An 18,453-nucleotide genomic window follows, 5' to 3' on the forward strand; every position below is an offset into this window, starting at 1 on the left:
GAGGTTTTTCTTTGTATTGATCTTTTTCTCTTTTTTTGTTCAGCCTGCAGTGGGGAGGCAAAGGAAGGAAAAGAAGAGAACTAAAAAGAAGAGACCTGTCATTGTCCCCTAGGGACCTGTTGGATGCCATTTACTTGGTCTTAAAACTAAAAAGAAATGGACAGCTGGATGGATAAAGGTCAAATAGAAACACCTTGTCATCCTCTAAAGAAACTGCTGGGTTTTGTTTATTGTCATTTGTTTGCTGATGGGACCACACTGGGAGTTGGTCAGTAGGAGCAGCGCAACATGTGTTCTTGTCATAAATTATATAGGCAATAGAACCAGTTAGGTGACAAGGATTCATGAGGTACCTATGTGTTGCCTTGTGGATTTACTATGTTTGCAATTAATATTGATCAGAACATAATAAATATGGACAGTCACAGATCTGGGAGAGATATTGATGGATCAGCCAGGTCAGGTTCTTCCAACCTTAAGTAGGACTTTATAGAATCTGCATGGTACATTGAAGTTGTGCTCAAATAATATGCTTTATACACTCAGAAGTATATTCTCACTTAGAAAGGAGATATTCATTTTTATGTTTGTTGTGGTGGAAAGAACACCAGATTTAGGGATCTTGGACATAAATCTAAAATCTTTTTAATCTATTTAATAATCTATTTAATAGATTGATGAACTTGGCTCAGTTTCCTCACCTGCAAAGCAAGGAAATGGAAATGGATGACCCTTGATCATGCTCAGCTCTAAATCTATGATTCAGCTAGATGGTACAGTGGATATAGTGCCAGATCTGAAATCAGGAAGACCTGAGTTCAAATCCAACCATAGGGATTTCAAACACCCAGCTGAGTGACCCTGGGCAAGTGACTTAACCTTTGTTTGCCTTATTTTCCTTGACTGTAAGGTAATAGTAGCACCAGTCTCACAGGTTATTATGAAGATTAAACAAGATTCTGTAAAATGTTTGCCATAATACCTATATATAGTAAGTACTATATAAATGCTTAATCCCCTGCCATGGTCTTTGAACAAGTTACTATTGCCTCCAAGCCTCTGATTGCTAAACTGTTAAATTAAGATTGTTCCCTATTGTTCTCTTCTAATTCTAGATCCTGTGATCCTCCTATAACCTTGGAATCCTATATTATCATATAAATCCTCATTCAATTAATCAGGATTGATAATTAAGCAATTATTAAGTGCCAGACACTGTGCATAGATGCTAAGAATATAAAGACAACAGTGAGTCACTGCCCTCAGGGAGTTTGCAGGTTATTGGGAAGACCTAGTTATATGCATGTGTCTGTGGATGTATATAGACATATATATATCAGCACATCTGTGATTTCAGACCTGCATAGGGAGCTCCTGGGGAGGAACTTCCTCCCCTTTATAGCACTACCTCCTCTGCATCTTAAAGTCTCAGAGGATTCCCAGAAGAGTTATGATTTGGCGAGTGAAGGACAGCTAATCTGTGTCAAAGAGAGAACTCCAACTCAGGTCTTCCCAGCTTTGAAGCCAATTCTTTTCCCATTAAGCCACACTGCATCTATACAAAATATATTCAAAATAAATGAGGTGATTTTGAAGAGGAAGGTATTAGCAGTCAAAGGGACCAAGAACAACTGTGCAGAAATGGAGCTTGATCTCTGTTTAGAAGGAAAATAGGGTGTGGTATAATATAACATATAGTTGTAAAATATATATATATAATATATGTAGTATACATAATATAATATGTATAATATACAGCCATAAAATTATATAATATGTAACAGAGTATAATGTTATTTAACACAATATGATACTATATATGGTATGATATGATACAATAAAATATAACAACATAAGATAAAATATATGAGATAAAATGGGTGAAGTGAGATGTGATGGTGGGAGGAACAGAAGAGAACAATTCCAATGGCCATGAAGGAGGCTAAAGGAGGCTCTATGGAGTGTTTAAAGCTTAGTCAGCCACTGAAGACACCAAGATAATCCACTCTATTCTGAGCCATCACCAGTCATCCTGACTAGGCACTGGACTGGGGTGATTCTGACAGAGAGAGGACAAGGACTTTGTGCAACTCTGCCTCACTTAAAACCAATTCATGCATGAGTCAAAAGGCATCGTCAGTGATGTTATTTTGGTCCTCTTTAAGTACAAAGGACAATAACCAACCAATATCGGGGTGTGTGGGGTGCCCCCTTATCTGAAATGGTTTCCTTCCTCACTTTAGCCCCTTGGGACCATTAGCTCCTTTCAGGGCTCATTTCAAGCCTTTCCTAATTCTTCCACTTGTGAGTGTCTCCACCCAAGTATCTTGAATTGAACTAGTTTATATTTTATATTTATTTTCCTGGGTTCATTTTGTTTGCACCATCACTCCTAGGAGGAGGTGAGCTCCTGGAAGGCAGAGATTATTTCATTTTTGACTTTGTATATCCCCAGTATGTAGACATGTACCTGGCACACAGTGAACATAATAAATGTGTTTTAAATTTAATTGAATTAGGGGCAGGTAGGTGGCTTAGTGATTAGAGAGACAGGCCTAAAGACAAGCGGTACTGGGTTCAAATCTGATATCAGACATTTCTTAGTTGTGTGGCACTAGGCAAGTCATTTAATTCCACTTGCCTAGCCTTTACCACTCTTCTGCCTTGAAACAGGTACTTAATATTGATTCTAAGACAGAAGGTAAGGGTTTAGAGATAAACAAAAAATTAAATTAAATTATTGAATTGGTGTGGCAGTAACATTGAACCTGGGGTCAGAAGGCCTAAGACAAATCCTAATGATTTATGGGTAGCCAAGTGGTGCAGTGGATAGTGCCAAACTCTGGAAGACATGAAGACATCTTTGGCAGTTCCAACTAGTCTCAAATACTAGCTGTAAAAACATGGGTAAGTCACTTAACCCTGTTTGTCTCAGTTTCCTCTTCTGTAAAATGAGCTGGAGGAGGAAATGGCAAATCATTCCAGTATCTTAGCCAAGAAAAGCCTAAATGGAGTCATGAAGAGTTGGACACAAGTGAACAACAATACTGATTTCTACCTCTGTGACCAGGTAATAAGTCATTTAGCTCCTCTGGAACTTGTTTCCTTATCTAGCAGGTGAAGGACTGGATTAGATGATCTTTAAGGTACCTTTTAGCTCTGAATCCTATCTCCTGTCCATACTGTCTCCCACCAATTGCAAAACCTAAAGTTAAAGGGAGACAGACCCAAAGGTAATAAATTTAGGGCAGGAAGAGACCTTAGAGGTCATCTAGTCCAGCCCTCTCATTTTATAGATGAGGAAACTGAGACTCATAGAAATAAAACAACTTGTCCAGAGTATGAACCAGGAACTCTTCCAACTCTATGGCTTATGAGCTTAAACTCTCTGTGGAATTGCATCCAACAACTCAGGTGAGGGAGGATAATCTCATATTTTTGGATCTGAGAAAACCTCAAAACACAACAGAGAGGTAGTCACCTCCTCGTGTGCATAAAACTGACCTTGTTCCTATTGCTGCTACAGTCTTTCTACATTATCTCTGCTTCTAAAAACAGAAAAATGGCACTGGGGTGAGCTAAAGCAAAGTCATCTGCTAATTATATACTATATAGCTTGTTTCCTCTAGGTCCAGGAGGGATAATGAAGGCCTTTGGGAGAAAATTAGCCTTTTCTTTTCCTCACAGCCAATGAGCTAGACTCTTTCCAACAATTAATGTAGTCTCTGAATCAAAAATAGACAACTAAACTCCCTCTGGGTGTCCCAAGCTCTCAGAGTCTCTGACACCAACAGCCTCAGATTTGAAAGATAGAAGCATTTGCCATTAGAGTAAGTGGAAGTGAGCCACTACCTCCACCAGGGTTTAAAGAAATTCATTGGCTAATGATGAGGCTGTCATAGGTCAGGGAGGAGAGTTTGTGGGAGGCAGAAGTGAACAAATTTCTTTCTTCCTCAAAGTGAGCTAGGATTATAAACATGCTGGGCCAATTGCCCCAATTTAGGGACACTCAGACCTCATTTGAAAATCTCTCCTTCCCCTGTCCCTCCTCCCTGTTATTGAAGTGGCAGGAACTGGGCTGTAGTTTGAAGATTCCCACTATGTGCATTGTTCCCTTGGGATTTATGGAGTAGCAGTGGATGCTTTCAATTCAATTTAATAAGCATTTATTAAACACCTACTATTTGCTAAGCACTGGTGGACACAAATAACAACAATAAAATATCCAACATTTACATAGTGCTTTAAGTTTTACAAGCACTATGTATATATATATATGTATATATGTGTGTGTGTGTATATATATATATATATATACACACATATATATATCCATTATACCTCATGGGTGGATTTGTTTTTATATGATCCCTAAATATTTCTAGTACCTAATAACACAAATTTCCTATATCTGGACTGTTCTTTCAGATGGGAAACAACCTTTTCTGCAAGCATTTTGCACATGAGATCTCTGCTATTATAGCAAGCATTCAGATTTCAGGAACTTGGGTAACTTGGGTGAGAAAAAGTAGGTACAGATGTCTTACTTACCAGGCTGAATCCTGAGTACTAGGGCTAACTCGATTTAGCAAATTTAGGCAGGAGCCTTTAGAATTGACTTCCAATGGCTTACTTTGATGACACAGTGAATAGAGTTCTGAACTTGGAATCAGGAAGATCTGAATTCCAATCTTGCCTCAGATACTTACTATGGACCCAGAACAAGTAATTTCTTGTCTCTGGATCTGTTTCTTCATCCATAAATTAAGAAATTTAGACTCCAATGTCCCTTCCAGCCCTATAATCTATGATCTTGAGAGAAGGAGCTTCTTTTCTCTGCTATTTTCTTCATAATTTTAGATGTTTACCAGTTACAATTCTGATTTTGGAAGGGTTTATCACAAGGCAAAAGATGGTGGAGGGCTGCTAGGTTTCACAGTGCGTCAGGCCTGGAATCAGGAAGACTCATCTTCCTGAACTCAAATCTGCCTTCAGATACTTCCTGGCTGTGTGATCCTAGATAAGTCACTTAATCCAGTTTGCCCCAATTTCCACATTTGTAAAATGAACTAGAGAAGGATCTGCCAAGAAAACCCCGAATGGGGTCATGAAGAGTTGGACATAACCAAAATGACTAAACAACAATAAAAATGGTAGATGAGGTGATTTTGAAAAGTCCTTTTTTTTTTAAAGGCCCCCACTGCTTTCCCATTTAACAAGCTGAAAAAACTAATAGCACCGAGTTTTATTGAGAGTTATTGACATTCTGAGCCTAAGTTTCAGCTCTTAGGACAATGGACTATATGACACAAAGAAGAAAAGGAAAGGTGAGATCCTCCTCTTCATAACCATTTCTGTTGTCCTCAGTGTTTGACCCCAGCTTAGAACCTCTGAACAGTTCCTGAATTCTAAAGGTTCTTTATCCCTTGCTCTACCCTAGCCCAAAAGTTTACCCAAATTTTCAGGTTATCTTTGCCAACATCCCAACCCAGTAGAGTGCTCCATCTTTCATAGACCTCATTGTCTCCCTGCCAAATATTAGCTTATCAGCAACACAATTGCACTGTAGTTCTCTGAGACCCCACTCCACAATGATTTGCAAAAAAAGGGAAAATCATGGTATTTTGAAACCTTTGCAAATGGATGAAAAGTCACTCGCCACTTCCAGAAAGCAGTGTAATAGAGCAGATGACCCAGTCAAAAACCCCAGTCAAAAGTAGCTGGTCAGGTAAATGTGTTCTTTTTATCTATATGTCTGAATTACACCAAAACTTTTAGTGGCAAAGGTAATCTGTTGGCATTAATTGGCATGAGGCATCAGGGAGAGGGCAATTCCCCAGGGTCACTGACAATCAAATTTCCAGAATTTTTCATACTGATCTCTTTAGCTATTCCACAGTAGATTGTGTCCTTGCAGCACCTCTAGTGCAGGGACAGAAGGAGGATTCAAGAAGCCAGCTCTCTTTGTCAGAAAGCTTGTTCTTGTATATTTGACAAGGGCTGAACTGTCTGTTCTCATTTCATTTTGCTATGGGTAAGGAAGGCAGAATATGAACTTATGCAGGAATCCCAACCCCTCCAATAGTGAAAAGTTTTGTTTTTTTTCCTTTTTTGATAACCAAAGGAAAAAAGGTTTCTAATGAGCTTCAGAAGAGGTGACAACAGCTGTTACCTTTGCAGTGATGCAAAAACAAGAGCATATGTCCAAATGCTCTGTTTCAGGTGGCCTGGGAGGGCAGGTGATTAGTGAAACTAGCCTTCCTGGAAGCCTGACCCCATGATCCCACTGTCTTTTCTCAGCTGCATCTTTCTTTTGGATCCAGTGCTATGTGAAACAGTTTGTATGGTTCTTGGTTTTTTTCCTGTACATTCCTTCTCTTCTCTTGGTATTTCTACCTCAACTTGCTGCCAGGATTGGCCCTATCTTTGCTTTGTCTTTGGTGTATCCATGGATGAACCCCTTTTTCTACAATACTAATGCAGGCAACTCTGCTCAGCATCAGAATGAGTGCCCAAATTCCCATTACCTGATTGATTTCAAAGAATACAATAAAAACATATTCAGTGTTGATTATGTGCTGACCACGTTATACTAGGTAATGGGTATGGAGAGCACAGTGAAACAAGTTAAGATGCAGTTTATACCTTTAAGAAACTTATAATTTAAGAAGGAGATAAAGTATCCACCTATGTAGCTCTATTAGAATAGAATAGGGAACCCCCCCCATTAATTAAGTGCTTACTTTCTCACCATTCTAAAAAACAGATGCTACCTTGCCAACAAAAGTTCATATAGTCAAAGCTATGTTTTTTTTCCAGTAGAAAGTTATGGCTGCAAGAGTTGGACTATAAGGAAAGCTGAGTGCCATAGAACTGACATGAATTGTGGTACTGGAGATGACTTTTGAGAGTCCCTTGGACAGCAAGGAGATCAAATTAGTCAATACTTAAAGAAATTAACTCAGACTATTCACTAGAAAGTCAAATACTGAAACTGAAATTCAATAATTTGGCCACATAATGAGAAGACAGGACTCGTTGGAAAAGACTCTGGTGTTGGGAAAAGGAGAAGGGAATGGCAGAGGTTGAGTTGGATAGATAGTGTCATGGAAACACTGAACATGAACTTAGACAGACTTTGAGAGTCAGTGGGGGATAGAAGGACCTGGCATGATGTGGGCCATGGGGTTAGGAAATATTAGACATGACTGAACAACAATAATTAGGAATTTGGCAAAGGAAGAAGGAGAAAATTCTAGACAGAAAACTCTGAGAGAAAAGACGGAATATTAGAACACTTTGAAAGAAGAAACTGGAGATATTTAAGCAGGAGGAAAAAAGTTCAGGGGTTAAGGTGATGGGAGCAGGGAGGAGAATGGTAACTATTTTCAAGCATTTTAAGGATTGTCTCAAAAAAGTGGCATTACGATTCATCTGTTTGGCCCTAGATAGCAGAATTGGGATCAATGAATTGAAGTTGCAAAGAGTTTATGTAATGTTCTTTAAGATTGTTTTGTCTCAGGGAATAGGGAGGCCAGAGGAGAGGGAGAGAGACAGGGAATGACTGGTTGTTGGAGCAGTTAGGGCACACATTTATTATTATATGTTTGTTATCTGATATAGGCATGGTTCAAGGCACCTCAAAACAATTACAAATGTAATATAAAAACACTTTTACAGATTGTCATAATAGATATAATTATGGTGGACAAGTTTTGAAGTATTGTGAGAATGACCAAAATGTGACACAGAAACACAATGTGAGCGTATGCTGTTGGGGAAAAGTGGTGTGGTAAACTTGCTTGATTCAGGATTGCCACAAACCTTCAATTTGTTTTAAAAAAATTAATGCAATATCTGTGAAGTACCATAAAACAAAGCACAATAAAGTGAGATATTCTTGAACTCTACACAAAAGAGATTCCTCTAATGTTGGCAGGATAATGACAATTAGGTTGGAATAGTGGTCAGACTCCAAGTATAATTCCTAAAACTGGTGCCAGAAACAGGTAGTTAGAGACAAGAAAGGATATGATAGCAAGACTGAATATGGACAGGAGACTTGGCTAGAGACTGGCCAAGACAGACCAGCAGGCTTTAGGCAATAGACCTGGATAGTTCGAAATATGGTTTGGATCAAGCAGATAGGAGGGGTTGGCATGAAGTTTTAGTAGTACCTGGGAGAGCTCCCAGTGGGCTTGATTAGTCAAGGAAAACTATTTACTTAATAAAACAAATACTTTGTCCTTTGGCAATTGAAATCTTTTATCCCAGTCAGCTTTCCCCTCAAGGTAAGTCATTCTAGACTCAGAGAGTCTATTCTCTCTGAGGCTATTAGAAAAAGGAGACTGAAGCATCACTTTCATAGATCTGCTGTCTTTGTCTAAACAGCCACAGAACAATTTCCTTTTAGATCTGTGGCTCACCAGGTTGTGGTTTGGGTCCTCTTTTAAAAAGCTTGCCTATCATAGCACTGCTGGGTTTATACCCCAAAAAGATAATAAGGCAAAAGACCTGTACAAGAATATTCATAGTTGCGTTCTTTGTGGTGGCAAAAAATTGGAAAACGAGGGGATGCCCATCAATTGGGGAATGGCTGAACAAATTGTGGTATCTGTTGGTGATGGAATACTATTGTGTTGAAAGGAATAATGAACTGGAGGAATTCCATATGAACTGGAATGACCTCCAGGAGTTGATGCAGAGTGAAAGGAGCAGAATCCGGAGAATATTATACACAGAGACTGCTACACTGTGGTACAATTGAATGCAATGAACTTCTCCATTAGTAGCAATGTCATGATCCAGAACAATTTGGAGGGATTTACATGAAAGAACATTATCCACATTCAGAGGAAAAACTGTAGGAGCAGAAACACAGAAGAAAAAATTGCTTGATCACACGGGTTGAGGGGGATATGATTGGGGATGTAGACTCTAAATGAGCACCCTATTGCAAACATCAACAACATGGAAATAGGTTTTGATCAAGGATACATGTAAAACCCAGTGGAATTGCTCATCTGCTATGGGAAGTGTGGGGGGAAGGGAGGGAAGGAAAAGAATATGATTCTTGTAACCAAGGGAAAATGTTCTAAATTGACTAATTAAATAAAATTTTTAAAAATAGAAATAAAAGGCTTGGCTACTCCTTTTTGCCTGGAGGAGGGGAGAGAGCCTCCAGTTTCTCATCAGTGTCCTCTAAGATCCAGGAGCAAAGTCAAAATTCCTGACAGCAGGACCTTTGTTGACAGTGTTCTGGTGCATCCTTTCCATCCTCCTGGCACTCTTTGCCCTTTCTTGGATATTCAGAGCCCTCATCCTGTTCAATATGCTGTACCAGTAAGGATTTTTTTTAACTCTTACCTTCTGTCTTAGAATCAACATTGTGTATTGGTTCCAAGGCAAAAGAGTGGTAAGGGCTAGGCAATGGGGGTTAAATGACTTGCCCAGAGTCATACAGCTATGAAGTGTCCAGTAAGGTGTTTCTTCCTGAAGAAATACCTACATTTTCCTTCCTCCCTTCTCCAAATGCCTATTCCCTCTGGCCATAGCTAGCATTTATTTCTTCAGGGAAGAAATAAATCACATCAATTCATTTCAAAATGTTACTAATTGATCTCATCTTAAGGTGTTCTGATTAAAAATCCATTTAATTTCATTTAATTTTTGAGATGGAGGAGGTCTTAGGGGGCATTGAGATCATCCACCCTCTCCTTTTGCAAATGGAGAAGCTAAGTCACAGAGAGATGAAGTCACTTGGCCAAGGCCAGATTCACACAGGAAACAAGTAGCAAAGTAAGAATTTAACTTTCTGTTATCTGACTCCAAATTGAGTGTTTTGGGGCTACTCATCTAGATAGTCTGCACTGCAACATAATAACAACCAAAGTTAAACTGCATTAAGAGGCATGTAGTCCAGAAGAACAAACAATTCAAATAAGGAAGGAAAAAAAAGCATTGGACAACAGACACACAGGAAACATATCCATCACAGATTCGAAAAAAAATAAACATAGAAAATCAAAACAGAAAGGAAATTTCAAAAGAATGGCATTGATCTATAAGAATTATAGCAGCAATGCTAAAGTATGGAATCAGCTGATTCCCAACAAAATTGGGTTTTTGAGGTTTGTTGGAGTCAAGAGGAAGATCAAAGAAGAGAGTGGACCTTTGCCCAGAGTGGATAGAATAAGGACTAAAAATTTCCTCAAAAATAATTTGTTTGTTTTCTTTGTCAAAGGGAATGATATTTGGATAAGGAAGATTAAAATGAATATATATGTATGCATACATATATACTATATATGTTCTTAGACTCCTTTTATATTATATGAAATTACATGGCATGACCTGATATGACATGGTATTAGCAGGGAATTAAACCTAAGATAAGATAGGAGGTGGTAAGAGAGCATCTCAATGAACTCAAGTCATCTGGCCCAGATAACGTATATTGAAAAAGTCACTAGAAGAAGTGCCAGAAGTGATTACTGCGTCACTGCATCTCAGAAATATCGGGGATAATGAGGTAACTGTCATAAGGTGGGATACAGGGAAATATACTTATTCCCCTCCCCCTCAATGGAAAAGTGTGAGGCTGCCCATTAGAGGCTAATATATTTCTGGCAGAATTTTAGAATACATTATTCGAAAGATGGTTTGGGGAACATTTAGAAAAGGACATGAAGATTCCTAAAAGTCAGCATGGTTTTTATCAATAGACTATACCATACTAATTTAATTTTATTTCTTTTTTTTTAAACCCTTACCTTCTGTCTTGGAGTCAATACTGTGTAATGGCTCCAAGGCAGAAGAAGAGTGGTAAGGGGTAGGCAATGGGAGTCAAGTGACTTGCCCAGGGCCACACAACTGGGAAGTGTCTGAGGTCAGATTTGAACCTAGGACCTCCCATCTCTAGGCCTGGCTCTCAATCAACTGAGCTACCCAGCTGCCCCCCATTTTATTTCTTGTCTAAGTTATTATCTTAGATTAGGATTATTAGATCTATTTATCGAGCTAATATAAGACATTTTATTCCTGGACTTCAGCAAAGCATTTGACTAAGTCTCACATTTTATCCCTGTGAACAAGATGGTGAAATATGGACCAGATGATAGTATAGTCAGGTAGATTTGGAACTGCTTGAATGATTATGTGCAAGGATCAATCACTAAAAAGATTATCAGCTTGATAGGATATCTCTATTGGGGTACTCCAGGGATATATTTCACCCTGGGTTTATCATTGTTTTCATAAAGGATATAAATGAAGTAATAGATTATTAGAATTGTAGATGACAAAAAGCTACGATTGGTAGCTCATACTTTGGATGATAAAGTCACCACTTCCCTCCTCCCTGTCCCCACAAATCTTGACTGGCTAGAATAATGGTCTAAATCTAGTAGGGTGGAATTTAAAATGTGAAGTCATATGCTTGTGTTAAAAAATGAACTGCTTAAGTATAGGATTAAGGAGTTGTGGTTATATAAAAATCTATGCAAAAAAAAGATTTGGGGATTTCAATGAATTACAAGGTCATTATGGGCTAATGGTGTGATATATGTAGAGGGGGAAAGCTAATAAAATCTTAGGCTACATTGATAGACTCAGTGTTAGAATGAAAGAGAGGAGAGTTCTAATATAATCTATACTGGTTAGATATTATCTGCTGAATTACATTCAGTTATAGGCAAAATATTTTAGCAAAGATGCTGACAAACTGGAATTTGTTTAAAAGGAGAATGACATGAATGTTGAAAGAACTGATACCACATAGGATATATTAAAGGAATAGAGAATGCTTAGCCTGAAGAAGAGAAGTAGAATAGAGTAGTGTCTCCTCCACAACAGTTGTATGCAGGAATCCTATATCACTTTGTCCCATGATCTTCCTCCAAGTAGATAGGAAGTTCTATTATCTATATATTATTTGGATAGTTTGCTTATTTTTTCTACCTCATTGTCTATCCCTAACCCAGCCTCTTTCCCACCCCCGTCCTCCTAAAAGTATTTTAAATATTTAAGTATATATTAAATAAAGAAAAATTAATATAGTTTAAATTTTTTTTAATGAACATACATTTAAAAACCAGAGAGAACAGATTTTTTAAAACGTGTCTAGTGCTAATAGATATATTACCCTTCTTTTTCAGCCCTTCTGTTTGCTTCTAGACATTAACATGCTATATTTAGATGTGGACTACTTTTATCTTCTTCTGTTTCTCCTTGGTACATTGATTCCTAGGGCAGTTATGGTGAACCATTAAGAGACCAAGTGCCCAAACTGCAACCTCATACAGCATGTGAGCTGCCCCCTTACACCAGACAGAGGAAGGAGGAAGCATTCACATTGGGCTGCTGGGTAGAGGGACAGGTGATGTGAAAAATGTCCTCAGGTTTGTGGAGAGGGGGAAGGAAGCAGCTCCCTCAAGCATGTGTTCCATAGGTTCACCAACATGGACCTAGGGGTTCCCCACACTGGTTTAGGGTCACCCCTGTATTTATTTATTCCAATAGCGCCACAAAACCTTCACAGTATCCTAGAATTTAGACATGTATTCAAATACCTACTTTATAGCTAAGTTAAATGAATCACAAAGACCTTTTTTTTAATGGTCTAAGGACTGTCACCAAATTACTTTGTGAACTCAAATCAGAAATCCTGAATCTTAGATTCTTCATTTGTTAAAGGGAAATGATAGCACTGCTTGTCCTTCCAGAGGATATGGAGAAGATGAATGAGTCAATGGTGGATCAGTGCTTAGATCCACTTAGAGAAAAAGGAATAAAAAATGATGAAAGCTTCACAGAATGGCATGTAGGGTTGAATCACAGAATCACAGAATTTCAAGTTTTGAAATAAATGAGCAACATTGTCATCCTCTCTATACCTGAATGAGAATCTCTTCTGTCACCTACTCAATAAATGTTCATTTGACCTTTCCTCAAAGAACTCTATTAAGGAGGCTCCCACTACTTCTTGAAGCAACCCATTCTGCTTTTAGATGCAATTATGAGGAAGTTTTGCCTAAATTTTCACACCTAAAATAGCCTCTTTGCAATTTCTACCTATTGTTTCTAGTTCTGTGCTCTGGGGTCAAAAAGAATGAGTAAATAAGATCTTTAGAGCTGAAAGAGACCTCAGAGATCATCTAGTACAAACTCTTCTTCTTACAGGTAAGGAAACTGAGCCTGAAACTGAAGTAAAATGATTTACCCAAGGTCATACAGGCTCTCACAAGGATGGAATTAGATACAGTTATATAGGATCAATAGTTTTGAACATTAATATATACTCATATGCCAGATATGAAAACAGGTAAATACATTATTAAATTAACAAACAAATGCATACATAAACAAATGAATGAATACTGATATTCAAAGAAATTAGCCAGCAGGTTAAAACCAAATTTCCTCAATTCTGTCTCCCCTTTTTGTTAGTTGATGATTTGGTTTCCAAGGGAATTTGGGTCTGGGGCTAAATCTGTTATGTGCTACAGTCAGTTACTTGAGTGCTTAGCTTGTGAGAGCATAAAAAGGTAGGTCATTCTAGAGAAAAGGAGAAATAAAACCTTAGAGTAAATGTAACTAGGAGTCAGAGTTATTTTGTTTTAGTGAATGGTGAAATTACTTCATTTAGATCACAAATTTGAAGATTTTTCTCAGAACTAATGATCAAGTCTCAGTAAAAACAGAAGACTGGTAGCATTTAGTGGAATGGGCTTAGATTTCAGTCCCTGAAGTGAAATTTTAGAAAGACTTCCCCTTCGCAGCCCATTACCCAGAGAATCACTTCTACCTTGTACCCAGGAAAAGCAGGGATCTTTTCCCCCTCCTTCCCATTGTCCTCCAACCTGTCTGAGTTTTTCAAGATACACACCAGCATATTGGATTTATCATCTTTGGAAATCCATGGTTCAGGAAGGAAGAGAATGAGTTGGCATGGGTAGGATAAAATCTGAAGTATTGTCAGAAACAGCCATAGCAACAAAATCCATTTAAATTAGATTTCATTTTATAATTATTTCTTGGTGATATGTAATACCAATATATATCAATATATTTAAGAGCTAGGATTCTGGTAATGTAGGGGCTTTTTTTTTAACTGTTAGGGAAAAAAAACATGTTAAAGATATGATTAAAATACTGCTTGGTTTTCAAAGCCTTTTCTACCCTGGCCTCTTCCTATCTTTCCCATCTTCTTATACCTCTTCCCTCAATGCTGTGATCTAGTGACACTGGCCCTCTTGTTTTCTTTATTTTGGGGAGGTGTGGGGATTGACTTCCTTGTTGTTCTTCAAACAGGACACTTCATTTCTCAATGCTGCCCCCCATGCTGGAGGGAGGGAACACTCATTTCCTCATCTTTACCTTTGAGCTTCCCTGGCTTCCTTCAAGTTTCAGTTTACATCTCACCTTTTACAAGAAGGATTTCTCAGCCTTCTTAATCTCGGTGACTTCCCTCTGAGATTACCCTCATTTCCTCCTGTATGATAGCTCATTTGTACATAGTTATTTGCTTGTTCACCTATTCTTCTATTAGAATGTGAGCTCCTTGAGAGCAGGGATTGCTTCTTATTCTTCATTGTATCCCCAGCACTGAGTACAGTGCCTGGCATAGAATAAATGCTTAATGAATGCCAGTGGACTCAAACTGAGTGCTTTAGAAATATAACATTTTGGTAGCCATGTGGTAGACGGGAGAGGGAAGAGATTTGAGGCAGGGAGAACAATTCAGAGACTATCTTAATGAAGGTGGTAGCAAGTTTGAGTGGACAGGGGTTGGATATGAGAGATATTGTGAAAGTAGAAACAAGATCTAACAACTTCTCAGACATGTGGAGTGACTTCAAGTGAGAAACTGAGGATGACACCAAGGTTATGAACCAGAAGAACTAGAAGGAAGGTGGTATCCTCAGCAAAAATAGAGAAATTTCATAAAAGGCATGGAAGGGGGGGAGGATATAATGAGCTAAGTTTTATACATATTGAGTTACATATGTCTAAAGAATGTTCAGTTTGAAAAAAAGGAATTACAAATATGGATAGGACATGGGGTCAGTATGTTGGTACAACTTGGGGTGAGCATTAACATTGACTCTTTCTCTCCTTTTTGGGGGAATGGGAAAATTCCTGTTAGTGGAATTGCCAATAATATTGCTTGATCTGGAGTTTGCTGGCACCCTAGGCATATCGAGCATACATGGCCCTTTCTCTATGCATGCCTCTAATTGAAATATTGAGGCATAAATGTGAATTATAGCGCGTGACCTTTGGATAAAAGAGTTTTGGTACCCAGGATTTAGGCAAAAGACAGACTAGTATAAGCTTCATTTGGGTCCAAAATTCAAGCTTACATTTGGTCTAGAAATTCCCATGTTTCTTTGATCTTTGAATTTTGTTTTCCAGGTCAGAAGATCAGCCAACTCTGCTGTATTCATTCTCAATTGGTGGCAAGAGAGCTTATAGTTAGCACTAATGAGCTATGAATTGGTGAAAATAAATAAACCCTCAGCTTTCTGTTAGTCTCATGCATATGCATTATGTTAATTGTATCTCCTGAAGGGTGCCTATTGTGAAGAGCTGAGCTGGGGTATCAATAATATCCAGTTTGGGGCTAATGAGGAAGATTCATACAATCTCTGATTAGCTTCAGTCCTGGTGTTGTAAACATCTCATAGAAAATGGAGGGATCATTGGATGGTATCAAAAGAGTCTTCTTTTGACCTGTGTTTACAGAGAATGGAATCAAAGCAGTTCTCCCACCATTACTTACCACATAAAACCCACTGACATGAGCATAGAAGGTGAATTTACAGTCTTCTGCATGGTGCTCAAAGGCAGAGGTAAGCCATGTTGATGGACGGTTACTTCTTCCTTTACAATTTTCAGGTTTGGGAATATCCTTAAAGCTGTATTTGATAAAAAGCTTGAAATGATGGAAGATCTTATTTCTACAAAAACTGTGAAAGTAGTGGATTTATTTTTGGTCAAATTCTAGGAAAACTGTGTACAAAGCTTCTAGGAAGAGTAACACAATACATAGTCCTGACAAAAGTGAAAACAAAAAAAGATAAGCAGATCCAGCCTTATGCCTCTGTGTCCTATTGTTCAGTGACGTAGGAAGCATTTTGTCCTTGTTTTTTACTAAATATGGAAACATTCATCTTATTATGTATTTCTTAAGTTCAGAATAAATACCATCACCACCCCCACCACCAAAACCATCCCCAAAACAAAATAATAAAATGTTAGAGCATTTATTATAAATTATTATAAACAGGAGAGCAGTTATTAAGAATCCTCTTGCCTGAGGTATATCTCATCAGCTCTTAGGGAGGCAGAACCTCACTAGGTCAAAAGGTAGTTTAGAGAACAGTCTGTTGTAATTAGACCAGGAGAGGGAGTGGGTTTTTCACATCCCAACTTCCCATGAGTTTAGCTCATGGCTGCATAGCTCACAGAGGACTAGAGAGCAAAAGCAATACCATGCAAGGACAAAATGTAAGAATTATGATCACCTTAGGATGGAAATGTCTCCTATCCCCAAGACTGGAACTTTGGAGCAAAATGTTAATCATTAAACCCTTATTATAAGAAACATTCAATATCACTACATGAGCTTCTAACATGCATTTTCATGCCTGGTTAGTAGTTTTAGCCAGTGCTTAAAAATCACTATTCACTGGGAAGGCACTACTTTATATGATAGTCTTGCCATTTCAGAAATATCTAATTTTTAAAACATTTTGCTAGTAAGCAATTTAATTCAACTTTTTCTAGGGAGTCCTCATTAAAGGATCAACTGTATACATAATTTTTAAAAACCCTTCTAATTGGCTAACATCCACCAACAAAAATGGCCAGTAGTGAGGAACATTATGACTGGGTTCAATTTCACTACTTTGGACTGTGGTCTCTGGAAGGTCATTAATTTCTCCCCATTAATGAAATGGAAACCTGGAGCATGCTCATTGTCTCTCTGCCCTACTTCAGCAAAACTTCTCATCTTTGTCATTAGCTCTCTCTCAAGATGGTTTTTGGTGAGAAAACTGAAGAACACAAAGCAATTATTAACAGGCTTTCAGGGATGCTTTTGGCAAGTGTGATGAAGAAAACCCCAGAAGGGGAGGTTAAAAAATTGGTTTGTACTATAATAATATTTACTAAATATTGGGAATTTAAAAGACCCGTGGATACATATTTGTGGAAACTCAGAATCCTTCATATGTATTAATGCCAAGGATTAGCAAACTTCTTTCTTTGCTGTTGGATATTTCCAGTTCTTATCTCCAATTTCTAGGAGACTCCCAGCATCCTGAAGAAGTTGGTGTTCTTTCTTTAATCTGAAAATGTAAATTTTTCATGATATCTTCAGTGACTCCAACTACCCATCCAGTTGTTAGCAACTGTCTTTGATGAAGCCTAGCCATTTGGCATTCCTCTGAAAAATATTTCTATCCCTTTCATTTTTACAAATCAGTATTTTGGTCCCTCTCTGCTTTCCTACTCCTATCCTCTCTCTCCCTATTTCCTCCCATCCTCCTCTTGTTTCCTGGTATTGAATTGAAAATTACAAGGACCATTCCACTCTTAACTCCCAAATCTCTTTTCCTGTTTATCTTAAGTAGGATTTAGACACTGTTGAGCTAAATCGACACACACACTAATAGGAAAGATCCAGGGGAAGAGAAAAGAAGGACTAGAAAGGAAGGAAGGAGCTTATTAGGAGGGTCAAAAAATAAAACTTCTTAGGAAAAAATAAATGTTTCTATTTACCTCTTTTCCACTGGAAACTGTCAGAGAAATACATGAAGGTCAGAGGATATCTCTGTAGGGTCAGCAGAGACTTTTTAACAGTAACTTTTTGGTCTCAAATTGTAATATTTTTATGAGACTATAAAGACTGTTAGCCCTGGCATTCTATTTCCTGACATGAGCCCAAGAAAATATATTCTTTAAAATAAAACTTTTCTTTTAAAGAAGGTGATCATTGATTGATAAGTTCTTATAAATTAATATGGTTTGCCTTATAAACACTACATGTGATCTAGAAAAATGGACATCTTGCTGCAGAAATTGTATATTTCTTTTTACCTCAATCATGCCATCTTTCTATCTGTGGAGTTGTTATCAAAGATTGGGAGTTTTACAAAAGAGGGGAGAGAGGGAGGATGGATATTAGAACTAACTCTTTCATGCAGTGATTTACAATGGAATGTTACTTGAAGATGGGGAAATCATGAATGACAGATTATGAGAACAATATACTTCTTTCCAGTAAAGGACATTTCTAGGCATCTTGAAAAACAGTAAGAATCTGAATACAGGATTTTCTTGTCCTGATGAAGAACAGGTTTAAAAGGAAGAAGGCACAGGGAGGAATTTCAGAATTCTTAAATATGGAAATGGAACACTTGTGAGTAATGAGGAGATCAAATGTATAAC

General features: G+C 37.9%; 1 pseudogene; it reads left to right on the forward strand.

Moving 5' to 3' along the window:
- Positions 1 to 3,366: 3,366 nt before the first annotated feature.
- LOC107651096 (cyclin-dependent kinase 1-like) overlaps positions 3,367 to 18,453 on the forward strand; it is an 85,170-nt pseudogene continuing 70,083 nt past the window's right edge.

The sequence above is a fragment of the Monodelphis domestica genome, chromosome 2 (assembly GCF_027887165.1).
Source record: "Monodelphis domestica isolate mMonDom1 chromosome 2, mMonDom1.pri, whole genome shotgun sequence".
Lineage (NCBI taxonomy): Eukaryota > Metazoa > Chordata > Mammalia > Didelphimorphia > Didelphidae > Monodelphis > Monodelphis domestica.